Here is a 16664-nt window from a genome sequence, read left to right on the forward strand (position 1 = left end):
TATCCCTCTCTTTTACATCTGTATCCCTCTCTGTTTCATCTCCGTAAAAAACAGAGAGTATATGATTTCATCACGATTAAAATCCAGCTTTTTTTGGTGGTCACAGGCAGACAAGAAAAAAGTGCTACCCCATTTCAGGCCACCAAAAAACATCACAACAGCAAACTGGGCAGGGGATTGCAATGTCGTCAGATTACTTACTTTGTTTTTTTTTTTTTTTAAATCAAACACGGGCTAAGTTACTCTGTTCTTTTCTTAAAAAACAATATCCCCAGATGAATAAAATTTAATACTTTAACATTTCTTTAAGTTACTCTGTTCTGTACCCATTATTCGAAATTCTATTATAAAACCACACGGGATAGAGGCCCAGGGGCTAGGTGAAAACAATGGAAGCTCTTTATTTGAACAGAGAGCCTGAAAAATTATTAACGACCCAATATACTCAGACTAACAGGAAAAAAAACATTAAATGACCTCTAAAAAAATATACAAAAAGCCCTAATTGAGGCCCACACACCAAGAATACGAAACAAACAAGACCGTACGTTATCACAATAAACCACGACTGCAGCATTAAAATACAAAAAAAAACTTGAATTCAAAAAGTGACAATAATCTTTCTATATGACCAAAACGTTTAAAACCCAGCCAAGAAAAACGGAACTTATTACTAAATGACAAAATCCCAAATAAAAACCCATAAATGCAAAATAGAAAGGGAAAAATTAATAATTAAATCACTTTAAAACCATAAAAAGCCATTTCACTAAAATATAACTCATATCCAAAAATTCTACATTCATTCCTCCCACAATTTTTCCTTGGAAAAAAAGGGAAAAAATTAAAAAATATTTTAGTAAGCTAAACTTATAATCACATATATATAATCTATAACATAAAAATATCTATTAAATATTATGTACATACTTCGCTCCATCATTTCCTAAACTCAAATATAACCATATATCAACAAAAACTATATTCATTCCTCCCACAATTTTTCCTTGGAAAAAAGGGAAAAAATTAAAAAATATTTTAGTAAGCTAAACTTATAATCACATATATATAATCTATAACATAAAAATATATATTAAATATTATATACATACTTCGCTCCATCATTTCCTAAACTCAAATATAACCATATATCAACAAAAACATTAAACAGACACGACCTTATTGATATTCGACCAAAACATAGGCATAGAAACATAATAATTTACAAAGAAGATACACTTATATTGTACACACAGTAGGACAAATTCAAACACCTATGCCTAATTAAACACATCTAAATAAAATGGTATAAAGATATAGTCTATATATACAAATCCCTTGATAACCTGTATATGCCTAATTAAAACAAAATAATATGAAAGAAAAAACGCTGAAGATAAAAAAGAAAACAAGAAGAAGCCAACTACACCACAATCCACGTGTTGCGTGGGGAAGCACCTAGTCATATAATATACCAGAGGGCATATTACTTAAAATGTATGTGTTTGTAGATCCTGACCAATTACAATCATTTGTCAAACATGATAATTTAAAGGTTGTAAGGAAAGCACTGCATCAAAACTGTATACTTTAGAAGGAGGAGCGAGCAAATTAAACAAAGCAGTTTCAATACAAAATAAAACGACTAATGGAGACTCTTTCTTGAAAAGCAAGAAAAGTTTCTTAGGCTTCCACTTACACAAATCCAATAAGTAGGAAAGATGTTCAAAACACCAAACCAACAAGATATTAAAGATAGAGGCAGCGATCAATACAAAACACATCCCAAGTTAATAATAAGAGACGTTAGGACACTTCTTCCCACCTATGGCATGTTTCTATTATACGATATGTATAAATAAACAAAAAGCGGGGATAGCTCAGTTGGGAGAGCGTTAGACTGAAGATCTGAAGGTCGCGTGTTCGATCCACGCTCACCGCATTTTCCTTTTCTTTTTTTATCATCACAACTTCTTAGCTAAGCGCAAAGTCGAGATAGTATATCTAATTCTCAAAAGATCTTTATTTGTATGTAAGTATGAACTTTGAAGACAATGGATATGCATTAAAGTTTGTAAATACAACTCAAAGTCTGAAATTGAAAACCTAAACTTTACTATAAGAACTTGAAATTAAACAGAACGATAATGCATACTATGAAGAAAAAAAAAAGATAGATAATAATCATGGAAAAAAATAGAATGATTTTTTGTGGTTGAAGGCTAATGGTGAGCCATCTTTACATTTAAAAAGAGGTCTCCGCCGCTGTCGACAAAGTAAATACAGTACCAAATTGCTAGTAGTGTTAATGCAAATTCCATAAAGTGGAAACTAAATTGCTAGGGTCGTTTGCTAAAACATCTCATCCCTTGAACCTAATATAAAAACTGTAAACATTAGGAGCAAGCAAACTAAACAGATTCAAGATGAAGCTGACTAATGGAGACACTTTCTTGAAAAGCAAGAAAAGTTCTTAGGCTTCTACTAAAGGACAGTAGTACTTAAACAAATTTAATAAGTAGGAAAGATATTGAAAACACCAAACCAACGAGATAATAAAAGATAAAGACAGCAATGAATACAAAACACATCCTAAATTGATAATTTTTTTTTTTTTTGACAAATCCTAAATTGATAATACGAGATAATTTATGATTTGAGGACAATTCTTCCCACATATGGCATGTTCCTCTTATACAATATGAAAAGGTAAACATGAAGCAGGGATAGCTCAGTTGGGAGAGCGCCAGATTGAAGATCTGAAGGTTGCGTGTTCGATCCACGCTCACCGCATTTTTTTTCTTTTTTTTTTTATCATCACAACTTCTCATTAGTCTTGAACGGTTTCCTATCATTGATGGCTTGATGCTTTCCTTGTCGATCAAAAAACATTCTCTCAACTTTGAACACAAAGGGCAACACCATAAGTGGTTATCACTCCATAGTAAAAAATTTCCTTGTCACAAATCTCTAATTAAACACAACTTATGTCCTTTATGTCCTTTATCACTAGGAGTGTCAAAATAGGTAGAAACCCATGGGTTTACCCTGTTTGTCTATTATTTTAACGGGTATAGGTTATGTTTTTAAACCCATATAAATAAATAGATTTTGATAGGTTCGTCCAACGGATTCATGGTTTATCGGATAAATCCATTAGAGTTATGGGTTACTCATGGGTTTAATCGAAAAAAACAAAAATAATATATATATATATACTATTATATATATATATGTATATATTAATATGTAAAAATATCTAAAATGTATGTTAAGTTTTTTTTCTTTGCTAAAAATAAAAAGAAGTAAACAATAATATATATGTCAATGATTTAAAATAAATGTAAAACATTTCTATTTTAATATCTATATATTTTTTCTTAAAACTTTGGTTGGTTTTATAATTCTATTTTGTATAAAATGTTATAGATTAAATATTAATTAATTATTTTATTTTATTTATATATGGGTAACTCATATAACCCATTTAGCCATTGAATTTTATATAATTAGATTTGGGTATATAAATTTAATTCATTATAATAAATGGGTCGGGTTGAACCCGCCCACGAAAGTCTGAACCCATGTGATACGGATTGGGTCTGGTTAGGTTACCTATTTTGACACCTCTATTTATCAGAAAACTAGGGACAAAATCGAGACTATATATCTAATTCTCAAAAAAATCTTTATTTGTATATAAGTATTAACTTCCAAGACAATCCATACGCATATTCTATAGATAAGAAGAGCCATACAACGATACAATAGATGCGCAAACTCTATCTACTCGTATGAGCTGTTTGAGATTAGCCGAATATTCTCTTCTTAATTGTGAATACAACTCAAAGTCTGAAATAGAAAGCCTAATCTTCACTATAAGAACTTGAAATAATAAAGAAATATAATGCATACTATGAAGAAAAAAAAGATAATGCAATCATGGAAAAAAATTTAGAATGACCTTTTTGGTTTAACGCTAATGGTGAGCCATCTTTACATTTATAAAAAAGATGTTTCAGTTTCAGCTGTCGACCAAGTAAATATGGTTGCTTAAAATTGAAAAAATAGGTTGAACAAAATTGAGTTGAATATTATTTAACTCATTTATCTCCAAAATAGTGGTTGAACAAGTTGATCATTTTTGTTGTAGGATTAGTTTATTTTTTCAATCTTTTAAGTTGAACGGGCTGAATAGCTTTTTTCAACCTCTTCAACTTTTTCAATGTAAATTGTGAAAATTGGTTGAATAATTTTTTTCAACCTGTTCAATCTCTTCAACCATGTAACCATTTGCACCCAAAGCACCAGATTGTTAGTAGTGTTAATGCAAATTCCATAAACTAGACACTATATTGCTAAGGTCGGTTGCTAAAACATCTCATCCTTTGAACGAAATATCAGAAAACTGATACTTTAAGAGCAAGCACACTAAACATATTCAAGATAAAGTTAAATGACTAATAGATTAGAGATTCTTTCTTGAAACGCAAGAAATGTGTCTTAGGTTTCTTAATAACAATCAATACTTTAGAATCCCAAAATAAGTTTGAAATTAAGAAGTCCAAAATGTAAGGAGAGAATGTTATTGTATATATCAAGAGTAATTACAAGAGAACATATATATACAGTACTCGTAAGAGCCTCTAGGTCTAACAGATATGGAAGTTAATATACAAGGGAAGAAGATATCGTAATATTAATGTCATGATATTGTGTATCCTTAACATCCCCCCTCAAGATGGAGGGGCTGAAGCAACTCCGATCTTGGACCGTAGTTGGAGAAACCGTTGACGAGATAAAGGCTTCGTTAATGCATCTGCAAGCTGATCTGCGGTATGTACATGTGCAACACGAAGACTGCCATTCTGTACCTGACCCCGGATGAAGTGATAATCAATAGCAATGTGTTTCATTCTGGAATGGAACACAGGGTTGGCACAAAGAAACGTGGCTCCAACATTGTCACAGTATATGACTGGTGGAGCAGTGTGTGTTATGCCGAGTTCAGTGAGGAGACTGCAAATCCACCGTAGTTCTGATGCCGTGTTTGCCACGGCCCTGTATTCTGCTTCAGTCGAAGAACGTGCCACACCATTCTGTTTCTTGGCAGACCATGAAATGGGATTGCATCCAAGATAGACTATGTAGGCATTGGTGGACACATAGTCATGTGAGTCCCCAGCCCAGTCAGCATCAGAGTAAGCGTGTAATGAGAGGGGTGTTGTAGCAGAGAAGAAAATGCCGTGTGTTGGAGTGCCAGCAAGATAACGAAGGATTCGTTTGGCTGCCTGCCAATGGATATCTGTCGGCCTGTGCATAAATTGTGAGAGCCGATTGACAACCAACCAGCTTGCGATACGTCGTTGGATCAGAGAGTGGTGTTCCTGTGGTGAGCGTGAGCTTCGGAGACGAGGCCATCGGTGTAGTGACAGCATTGGCATCTGTCATATTGTAGTGATGAAGCAAGTCGACAATGTATTTCCTTTGAGAGAGATGGAGTCCCTTTGATGTGCGGTGTGCTTCTAGACCAAGGAAATAGTTAAGATCTTCAGGGTCCTTGACAGAGAATCGTTCAGCCAAGAGAGTGAGAATCCGAGTGATATCAGCTCCACTGCTTCCTGTGACTAATATGTCATCAACATAAACAAGAAGATAAACATAATCTTTTCCATTCTGAAGCACAAAGAGAGATGTATCCGCCAGGGAATTGACAAAGCCAAGACCGACCAAGTAATTTCTAAGCTCATTGTACCATGTCCTGGGTGCCTGTTTGAGTCCATAAATAGCTTTCCGAAGACGACAGACATGAGTGGGAAAGTCAGTGTTGACAAACCCGGGAGGCTGTTCCATATAAACTTCTTCATCAAGAGTCCCTTGGAGGAAGGCGTTGTTCACATCAAGCTGTTTGATCGGCCAGGATTTGGAGACAGCAACATCTAGAACGAGTCGAATCGTTGTGGATTTGATGACGGGGCTGAATGTCTCTGTGTAATCACGTCCAAGTTGCTGAGAGTAGCCTTTAGCAACGAGCCTCGCTTTGCACCTGCCAAGAGAGCCATTAGGAAGAAACTTATTCTTATACACCCATTTACAACCAACGACATTAAAGTGAGGTTGTCGAGGAACTAGATCAAGGGTTTGATTTTGAGCAAAAGCATCAATCTCCGTTGACATTGCTCCTCTCCATTTCTTGTCTTTGAGAGCCTGGTTCACAGTTGTGGGTTCTGGTGGAATGTGTTTGGATAGGGCAACAGAGAGGTTGAGTTTTGAGGTTGGTTTGGTGATGTTGTTTTTCCGGCGTGTTTTCATCGGATGGTGATTATCAGGAGTGGGTTGCGGTTGAGGTTGAGGATTAATTGGGAGTTGAGGAGATGAACTCGGGTTTGATGGAATAGGAGGTTGTGGATTTGGGTTTGTGGATGATGGATTGTTAATGGGCTGTAACGAAGGTTGACGGGCTTGAGGAGTCGGATTTGTAGATGAGATACGGCGAGTGTATTGTCGTAGTTGGGCCGGTTGGTGGGCTTGTGAGGTTTGTGAGGGTCCATCTGTTGCAGCACTAACACGATCTCTGTTGTCAGTCTCCCTAGGTACTGTCCGGTGAAGCTCCGAGCTCGAGGGGTCGGGAAGAAGTGGCGTTACGAGTGGCGACGGTGGTGGCAAAGGAGGTGACGGCGGTGTGGGTTGAGGCTGTGTCGGAGGAGAAAGAGTATTTGACGGAATGACAACGGCAGCAGGATGTGGGAAGAAGTCAGATGGAGATTCGGTGGTGGGTGCGATTGGAGAGCCTGGACTCCGAAACATAAAGCTCTGTTCGTCAAATCGGACATGGCGGGAGACATAGATCCGACCAGAGGTAGGTTGAAGACATAAATATGCGTTTTGGGTGAGAGAGTAGCCCAAGAACACACATGGTGTTGACCGATTTTCTAATTTGTTGTTGGTGTAGGGACGTAACCATGGGAAACATAGACACCCAAATACACGAAGTTTTGTGTAATTTGGGGCTGTGCCAAACAGCTTCTGTAGCGGGTTCTCCATGTTTAGGACTGGTGTGGGAAGGCGATTGATGAGATATACAGCAGCAGCAAAGGCATAAGGCCAATACTTGTTGGGCATTCCAGCGTGTGTCAGAAGGGATAGACCGGTTTCCACTATGTGACGATGTTTCCTTTCAGATATTCCATTGTGTTCAGGAGTGTGAGGTGGAGTGGTGAGGTGAGTGATGCCGGCACCAGACAGGTATGACTTGAGAGCTATGAATTCCCCTCCGTTGTCTGTGTAGAAGGTACCAATGCGTTTGTTGAATTTGTTTTCAACCAGGCCTTTGAAGGTGATGAATGTGTCTCGAACTTGAGCTTTTGTTTTGAGGGGATAGATCCAGGTATAGCGGGTATAGTGATCAACTAAGACAAGATAATATTTGAAGTTGTCGATAGATAGAATTGGAGAGGTCCAAACGTCTGAGAAAATAATTTCGAGTGGGTTATTTGAAACAATAGAGGTGTGAGAGAAAGGTAGCTTATGGCTTTTATTGATAGCACAATCAGTGCACAACATAGACTGTGCATCTGATTGTAAATGAGGAAGAGAAAAAGAGGAAACAATTGATTTAAGAATAGAGTGTGAGGGGTGGCCTAAGCGAGAGTGCCAGTCTTTTAAAGAGGGATGGGATGAGGATGGGGACGCAAAGAAGGATTGGATGATAGATGAAGACACCGGCCACTCGTAAAGCTCCCCTCTAGTTTTCCCTTGGAGTAATGGGACCCCCGAGATCAGATCCTTCACCTGAAAGTAAGCAGGGAAAATTTCAACAGAGACCTCGTTAGAGTTACAAAGACGGTAAACAGAAATGAGATTTTTGTGAATGTTAGGAACACATAGAACATTGGTAAGGGATAATGGTTTAGAGAGGGAGGATAAGGAGAGTGAACCAGTGTGAGTGATTGGAATACCCGAACCATCACCAATGAGAACAGAGTCGTTGCCATGATATGGTTAGTGGAGAGAGAGATTGCCGAGGTCGCTGGTCATATGATGAGTGGCACCACTGTCAAGCAACCATGGAGTTGTCTGCTGGGATTGACCAAGTGCGAGGTTGGCTCGCGGTTGCCAAGGACGAAACGGAGATGGTAACAGACCACTCTGATTTCCATATTGACGCGGTTGCTGGAGTTGCGAACAACGTCTTGCACTGTGACCAAACACACCGCAAATCTGACACTTACCTTGATATCCTCGTGTCATGCGGGTGTCCTGTCGTGTGTTCTGTTTGTTGTTGTTCCAGTGCTGGTTTTGGCGAGGAGACTGTTTGCCAGAATTACCAGGACGAGAGGTGGCGATATGAGCAGAGGTTGGTCCCGTAGTTGTGGTGGAGTGAGCGACGGCCAAGAGCTTGGCCTCCTTGTTGATGAGCTTTTCATGCACTTCGAGAATTGACGGGGGAGTCTCACGACCTTCCACTTGATCAATAACAGATTTGTAGTCTTCGGAGAGACCACCAAAGATGTACTCAAGTTGTTCTTCATGCGCAAGGGGTTTGCCAAGAAGAGACAGTTGATCGAATCGAGTGGTAAGAGATTGCATATAATCATCAATAGATTTTTCACCTTTGGAAGCTTGCTTGAGTTGCAGGCAAATTTGCTGAATATGTCCCCAGCTAGGATTGGCATAGGTTGTGGAGATCGTTTTCCACATTTCTGCAGAGGATTTGGTTTTGGACACCAGCGGTTGCAGAGTCGGAGAGAGAGTGCCCAGAAGACCACTGTAGATGAGTTTGTCTTGTCTTTTCCACATCTTGTACGCTGGATTTGGTGTTGGTGGGTTGGTGCTGGTGAGCATCTGATCTGGTGGAACAGAGGATCTGTCAACATAGCCAGCAAGCTCGTATCCGTCAAGGAGGGAATGGACCTGAAGACTCCAGGTCATGTAGTTCGTAGAGGTGAGCTTAGTAATGTTCATCATGTTGATGTTGAGAAGACCTTGAGTGGTGTCAACAGCTTCGGCAGCAACAGCCATGGCAGACAGAAACGAGAGAGAGAGAAAAGAAAATAGGAAAAGAAGAAAGAAAATTAGAGATCTGAGATGAAAGAACAGAAAGAGAGGCGGCTGCAAGAGAAATGAATTAGGGTATCGATAGGCTCTGATACCATGTAAGGAGAGAATGTTATTGTATATATCAAGAGTAATTACAAGAGAACATATATATACAGTACTCGTAAGAGCCTCTAGGTCTAACAGATATGGAAGTTAATATACAAGGGAAGAAGATATCGTAATATTAATGTCATGATATTGTGTATCCTTAACACAAAACACCAAATCGACGGCACAATGAAGATAGAGACTACCGAAGAATACAAAACAACACCCTAAATTAATTGACAAATCTTCTCTCCTATTGGGATATTGTGGGAGGAAGCCAAAACATGCGACCGGGTGGTGGAGTAGAGTCGGAGTCCGAGAGATAGCGGATAGTACGAGAGGCGAGATCACATATGCCAAAACCAGAACCATGGCCGGCAAAGTAAACCGAGTTAGGTTTAAGACCAGGGAAGTCCTTAGCAGAGAGACAGAAGGATTCGTTTTCGCCCAAGAAAATGCAAAGATCACCAATGTCATCGGTGTAAGGACCAGTCCCTTGCTCTTCGTCTTGCCTAAACACCATGATCTTGTGGGTCTTCCTGCGAAGGTCTTTGCTGTTGTTGTAACGTGCGTCTCCCCATGGCGCAACTTCTCCTTTGTCCGTAAATCTCTCCACAAACCTGACCAACAACACATATTTCATGTAACTAAGCAAAGCAGAGAGAAAGACAAAGAAAAGGTTAAACTAATGAGTTTTTTTTTTTTTAATTATTACCAAACAACGATGAAGGATTGGCCGGAAGATGACTCGACGAGTTGCTGTTGAATCTTGAAACGAGAAAGACGCATTTCGTTGTCCAACTCTGGCATTTCTTCTAGAAAGTTAGAAAAGACGAACCTCTTGTAGCCACAAACCGGAGTGTTTAAACCGGTTTTAGGTGTGAAATCGGTTGGACCGGTGTAGTCAGGGTTACAGTTGTTCAAGTAAAACCTCCGGTCTCTGTCCGAGTAAATGACAGTAGAAGAGAGAAAAGATGGACAAGGCACGTCGATGCGAGTCTACGCCGAGTCACCAGGACCACAAAGACTGACTCGTGACCCGTAAAACTTGACGGCGACCACACAGTGTGGTGAGACAGAGACATTAACAACATGTTCATATTTGTCTCTGGCTATTGGAGGCAGAGATATGATCTTCTTGGAGGGGTTTAAGATGTTAGCGAGACGCACTGTTGAATCTTTCTTGTTCACAAAAGCTAACCATCCTCTTGATGATCCGATCCTGTGAGATTTGTAAACCTCCTTTGGTAGAATCTTGCTTTCGATCTTCACTTGCTCTTGCTTCCTTGGATCGTAGAGGTTGAAGTTGACGACTTTTCCACCACAAGGAGATTTTCCGACAAGATCGCTTCCGAGGAGGAGATACGGTGTCGTCGCCGCCGTCGAGAATTCCGATCGCCGGAAACAGAGGATCCGGTTCCGAGATGTTGAAAGCTTCGAGATTCGGCACAAGATCAGAGACATTGTTTTAGAAACCCTAATTCGCTTTTCGACAGGAGAATCAAAAGACAATAAAACCCTAAACACCCAAAACTCTGCCTCTTTCCTTGGGGATCAATTTATTAGAGGTGCAAAATAAAAGGTTTTTTTTTTTTTTTTGCAAAATAGAATAGATCATCAATACGCTGTCGTGTGAACCCTAGCCAATCTTCCTCTCGTCTCCAGTGTCACTTTACTTAATGCTCTCCTCATGTTGTTCATATTTCAAATTTCCAAGGTCGAGATTTCTTCCTTGTAAAGTGTAAACCATTCGTTGAGCAAGCAAATTCCTTCTTATATAGACGAGCTAGAATCTGGGGGAGGCCACCATTTCCATAACCGGAAATTGTGGTCAGAGACTCGAGTCGCTCTAAAACAAGTAAAATTTGTATTTTGCTCGACGCTTTTATATTTTCACAACTCTTTTCTCTCGAGTGTTTTAGAGACATATATAATGCATGTAGTATCTTCTAGTCAAAACGGCTCTGTGCTTCTTTTTCTATCTTTAAATTAATCTAAAATAAATTGGTATCCTCATTTTAGTTTATTGTTTTAATTTAATCATGCATCATGGAAAATTTATAATGAGTGCTCTATGGCATATAATAAAGGTGTTGACCTCTTCCAATTTAGTTTTAGCAAAAAAAAAAAAATTCAAAACAACACACAAGATCATCGTAGTTATTAAGAAAACAGCTACTTAAACCGATCTTGAAACAGTGAAATTAATATCTGAAAACAAAATGCAAAATTGAATAATAGAGTCATACTCATTCTATAATATAAAATAATACTACTAGCTAGTGAATTCAAGTGAGAACTCGTTAAATTAATTTCCTTATTTAATTTAGGTCCTCAATTCTTGTTATTTAATAAAAATTTAACACATCCGAATATTAAAAATTTCATCTGTGCCTTTCTCGAAGCTATGAAACTTCTTTTCTTTTGTTAAAATAAACGTATCACTATCGCATTTCCAACTTATTAACTTACAGTACTATCACTATGTCTATGTATCCCAATACTAGCAAGTAATGAGTACCACTATGGCACTATATATCAAGTAGGTCAACATGCAGCTGCCTCTGGTCAGACCAGACTGGTCTGGTGTAAATGTATAATAATTACGCAACTAAAGACTGTTGTTTTCTTATACATCAAGTACAAGTGATATTCGTTCTGATTTATACTAGTACCACACTACCACATAAAATAGATAACCAAAAGATTTAACAACTGAAATGTATCTGTATGTACGGATGGTGGTGACACATGAAATGAGTTTTCCAAAGAAACTATTTTTGACCAAAGAAAATTATTTTCTTTATTACATGTTATTTTACTTATATAAATGATCATGAATATATATCATGCGAACTTTATAAAGGTTAGTGAGTATAAAACTGAAGAGGCGTTTGAATAGAGGAATACGTGGTCCTGTGAGTTTTACACAAATTACATAGCTTGAAATTTCAAATTTCAGTTACCAAATGTCAAGAAAAAATCAAGAGTTGATAGCAAAAATACATAATCGCGAGAGAAATAGAATGTATAAATTTATTACTTTTTTTGGACAAACAGATCTTGTATTCATTCAAACAACAAGATAAATGGTTACAAAGGTTAAGAATTTTCCGAAAGCAAAGCTTGATACAACAACAAGAAACAAAGTGAAAGATAGATAAATCAACAACATATCCAAAAGATATTGGAGACTTGGGCAATAAAGCACCAAGCCACAAGAAATTCCAAGGGAAGTCGATGCCATATTCAAGACCAAGGCAGGAACATGGGAGATAGTCCTTTATCAGTTGATAGTGGGACATTCAGAGGGTTTCCAAAGCCGAGAGACAAGGTGGATTGATCTGCTCAAAGGCGAGGAGGAGGGTGATTGGAGGTTGAAGGTCGGATAAGGCTTATTTGAAGAGATTTCGGTAACCACCACTCCATGGAGCTGGGGTCATAATGTCGACAATCTTCAGACTTATGCAAGGGAGAACCATCTTCCTGGCTTTTTTGATTTGCACTTGACAAAGCTCGGAACACAAGGAAGAGGTGGAGAGAAGGTTGGGAAGGCTTCGGTAACCTCCTCTCCAAAGGGAGGAGGTCATAATACCGAACTTCCTAGGTCTTCCGGTTTCAGGGCATAACACTATCGCTTGAGAGGATTCATGAAACAAGTAAAACATAGAGGATATATCAACGAGGTTACGGTAACTTTAGCTCCATAGGAACGGGTCATAATGCCGGTCATCTTCATCCTTTGACAATCATAGATAGTGGCCCTAGATGATTCTAATGACAGGGTTCGCAAAAATACTTTGTAGCAACAGAGCAACAATGGTTGATTAGGTTCAAAAGTCTTCGGACAATTGATACCATGGATCGACACAGAGGTATGCTATGGATAGACAAAGAAAGATTTGGAACAAACCTGGGTTTTTGAAGCACAAGGTTTGGGTAATGGTCTGTCGTCAATATCTTGCACAACTCCAGCGTCAAAACAGAGCTCTTGTCCAAACACAGCCAAGTAAAACACTTGGTGGAGGATTCTAGATCCAAGGAGCAAAGAGTTGTTAGGGTTGACTTTGAGGGAAGTCGGTGAGAGAGACGAGACAAAAAGCTAGCAGTATGTTCTGAGATCTCAGATTTGGCGATGAATGGCTGGGAACTCGCAAGAATCGACTCAACGATAAAAACCACCGGATGAGACGGAGGGGGAGGGAAATGATGAAGCTGAAGCATGGCCGGAGTAGCTGATTCGAACTTCGGTTAACCTCCGGTGGATTCGCCATAGAAACAGGTAGAGAGCAAGCTTAGGTAGCAATAGAGGACAAGAGAACAGAGATGCAGTTTCCCATCAGCATCGATCGGATTCAATGCCATCGATCGGATCAATGCCGCCAGAAAGAGGTGACTCGGAGATTGTGCCAAAGAGAAAGAAAGCGGCTAGGGCAAACTCTTTTGTATAAATTTATTACTAAGGAGCATAAATCATATAATATACCAAAATGCATATTACTTGAAATATATGTACTTGTACATATATACATATTACTTAAATTTATGCGTTTGTAGATCTAGGCCAATGTACAATCATTCGTCAAACATTATCATTAAAGGTTGTAAAGAAAGCACTCCATCAAAACTGTATACTTTAGAAGGAGGAAGGAGGAGCGAGCAAATTAAACAAAACAGTTTCAATACAAAGTAAAAATGACTAATGGAGACTCTTTCTTGAAAAGCAAGAAAAGTTTCTTAGGCTTCTACTAAAGAAGGACAGTAGTACTTAAACAAGAGTGGAAACTTAAACAACGAGATATATATAATTGGTACTATATACAAATAGATAACACAATCATGGTCAATTTCAGAGTCGATCGAGAACATATATCTAATTATAAAAAGATCTTTATTTGTATATAAGTATTAACTTCGAAGACAATGCATATTATATGCATAATAAGCCATACAATGACACAATAGATGCACATACTTTATCTACTCATATGAGTTGTTTGAAATGAGTGGAACATTCTCTTCTTAAATGTTAATTAATACAACTCAAAATCTAAATATAAAACCTAAATTTCACTATAAGAACTTATAATCATAAAGAAATATAATGCTTACTATGAAAAAGAAAACAAAAAAATAGATAATGCAATCATGGAAAAAAAACTAGAATGACTTTTTGTCGTTGAACGTTAATGGTGAGCCACTTTACTTCTAAAAAGAGGTCTCAGCTGTCGACCAAGAAAATACAATACCAAATTGCTAGTGGTGTTAATGCAAATTCCAAATAGAAACTAAATTGCTGGGGTCGTTTGCTAAAACATCTCATCCCTCGAATGATTGAATCGAATATCATAAAACTGTATATATTAGGAGCAAGCACACTAAACAGTTTCAATACAAAATAAAACAACTAATGGAGACTCTTTCTTGATAAGCAAGAAAATTTCGTAGGCTTCTACTAAATGAAAGTAGTACTTAAACAATTCCAATAAGTAGGAAAGAGATTATAAAAGATTGACACTTCAATGAATACAAAACACATCCAAAGTTGTTAAATACGAGATAATATATGATTTGAGGAAAACTTTTCCCAGCTATGGCATGCTCATGTTATACAATATAAAAAGGTAAACATAAAGCGGGGATAGCTCAGTTGGGAGAGCGTCAGACTGAAGATCTGAAGGTCGCGTGTTCGATCCACGCTCACCGCATTTTTTTTCCTCTCTTTTATCATCACAACTTCTTATTAGTCTTGAACTGTTTCCTATCATTGATGCTTTCCTTGTCGATCAAAAACATTCTCTCAACTGTGAAGTCAAAGAGAAACACCGTAAGTGATTATCACTCTCTGTGGGAAGTTTCCTTCATCACAAATCTCTGAAGTAACCTTAGTGCAGTGGCCAAAGGTAAGTCTTTAATGCACAAGGCACCATCACACCCGGGATCGAGTCCCGCTTCCTAATGTAGGGATTAGGCTAATGGGCCGGCCTGTTGTGCCCCAATGGTTGACAAAAAAAAAATCTTTATTTGTATATTAGTATTAACTTCAAAGACAATTATGACGACCACGTTTCAGAAAATAATGAAATATTGGAATTTATATCAAAAATTGAAGTAAATCGGTTTAATCTATGTAGGTTCGTTAAGCTGGTCAATTTATTGATTAAACCAAAAGGATGGTTTTATTAATTATTGGTTTATTTAATTCAATTTAACCATAAATTATATTATTTATCAAGTGAGTCTTTTTGTTTTTTTTGAATAAAATGTTAAATTATATGTGAGTCTTCTTTCTCCTTTGCTTGGTGGCTGTTGTCCTTTTTTTTCTGTGAGAAAGAGAGACCTCTTGGTCGATTTGGTGTGAAGGAGAAAGAGAAGGAGATCAACAAAGCTTTGTTTTAGAGAGAAGGAAAGGAAACATAACTGTTAGGTTTTGGGAGAAGGAGGGTTCAACTGCTCAAATTATTTCCTAAGGTAATGATTTTTAGTAGAGTTGTACCTAAATATTCTTTGTAGAATATCCTTTTTACAGAAGTGAATTTGGGTATAAACTCAGTGAGTTATATGCAGTTTTGTGGGACACATTTTTTCAGACGCGAGCTAGGATCATCAGGGGTTGTAACTGCGATAATGGTCTCTTCGTTTACCTGAACAAGATTTTGTGGAAAACTCTATGACATCTTGTTCTAGCTTTCCACCGAAAGACTGTAGTATTCTGTTTTTCTTGGCACTTTGGTTTCAAGGTTTTGTTTGTTGTTGTAATTGGTTGTAGGAGCGAGTTTGGTTGTTCTTACCAATTGGAGAGCTTCTCTTCTGGTTGTAGTTATTTTTATGAATAACATTTGTTAAGGTGAGTGCGTGACCATAAGCTTTATCTGAACGATTGCCTTGTATGACTTGTATTGTGTGATGATGTGTAGGTTTAGTGAATGTGTTATTGGTGGTCTATTTTACCAACGTAGTGTTGACTCAGTGGTAAACCTCTCAGGTGGAGGTGTTGGGTTCGATTCTCGTTGGGAATAGACCATATTACATGGTCTGGACCATATTACATCGATCAAACAAAAAAAATGTGACATTTCTTTGACCGGAAAAAGCTTTGTAAAGGAAATTCAGAAAGGCACCCTTTATTTCTATGTCGTTTCTAAAATTACCCCCACTACTTATAGTTGTTACATAGAAGGTCCTATGTGGGATAAATGATTTTGATTCATTCATGTGAACTGTATTTAGGCTTATAGACTCTTTAAAAGCACATTTAAAAAAATCAATATGCAGTCCTGTGACATAGGAATACTACATGAGTAAAATTGAAAAATATGTTTAACTTTTAATCTATAAAGTATTGGTGTGTTATGTAGAAAAAAAAATATATATATAAAGAGGGTTTAATTGATCATCTATAAAGTATTGTGTTTTGTAGAAGAGAAAATTAAAAAATGATAAATGCGGTGAGCGTGGATCGAACACGCGACCTTCAGATCTTCAGTCTGACGCTCTCCCAACTGAGCTATCCCCGC

The 16664-nt window shown here is 37.7% G+C and overlaps 4 non-coding genes and 1 pseudogene across 4 annotated transcripts; 3 read left to right on the forward strand and 2 right to left on the reverse strand.

Moving 5' to 3' along the window:
- Positions 1–1869: 1869 nt before the first annotated feature.
- Positions 1870–1942, forward strand: TRNAF-GAA (transfer RNA phenylalanine (anticodon GAA)). The gene has a single exon. It is a non-coding gene; the product is annotated as a tRNA-Phe (tRNA).
- A 778-nt stretch (positions 1943–2720) lies between these two features.
- On the forward strand, positions 2721–2793 carry TRNAF-GAA (transfer RNA phenylalanine (anticodon GAA)). Its single transcript has one exon. It is a non-coding gene; the product is annotated as a tRNA-Phe (tRNA).
- Positions 2794–9400: 6607 nt separating this feature from the next.
- LOC104789723 (uncharacterized) lies at positions 9401–10611 on the reverse strand (annotated as a pseudogene).
- Positions 10612–14782: 4171 nt separating this feature from the next.
- TRNAF-GAA (transfer RNA phenylalanine (anticodon GAA)) lies at positions 14783–14855 on the forward strand. Its single transcript has one exon. It is a non-coding gene; the product is annotated as a tRNA-Phe (tRNA).
- A 1736-nt stretch (positions 14856–16591) lies between these two features.
- Positions 16592–16664, reverse strand: TRNAF-GAA (transfer RNA phenylalanine (anticodon GAA)). The gene has a single exon. It is a non-coding gene; the product is annotated as a tRNA-Phe (tRNA).

The sequence above is a fragment of the Camelina sativa genome, chromosome 5 (genome assembly GCF_030686135.1).
Source record: "Camelina sativa cultivar CO46 ecotype springtype chromosome 5, ASM3068613v1".
NCBI classification, from domain to species: Eukaryota; Viridiplantae; Streptophyta; class Magnoliopsida; order Brassicales; family Brassicaceae; genus Camelina; species Camelina sativa.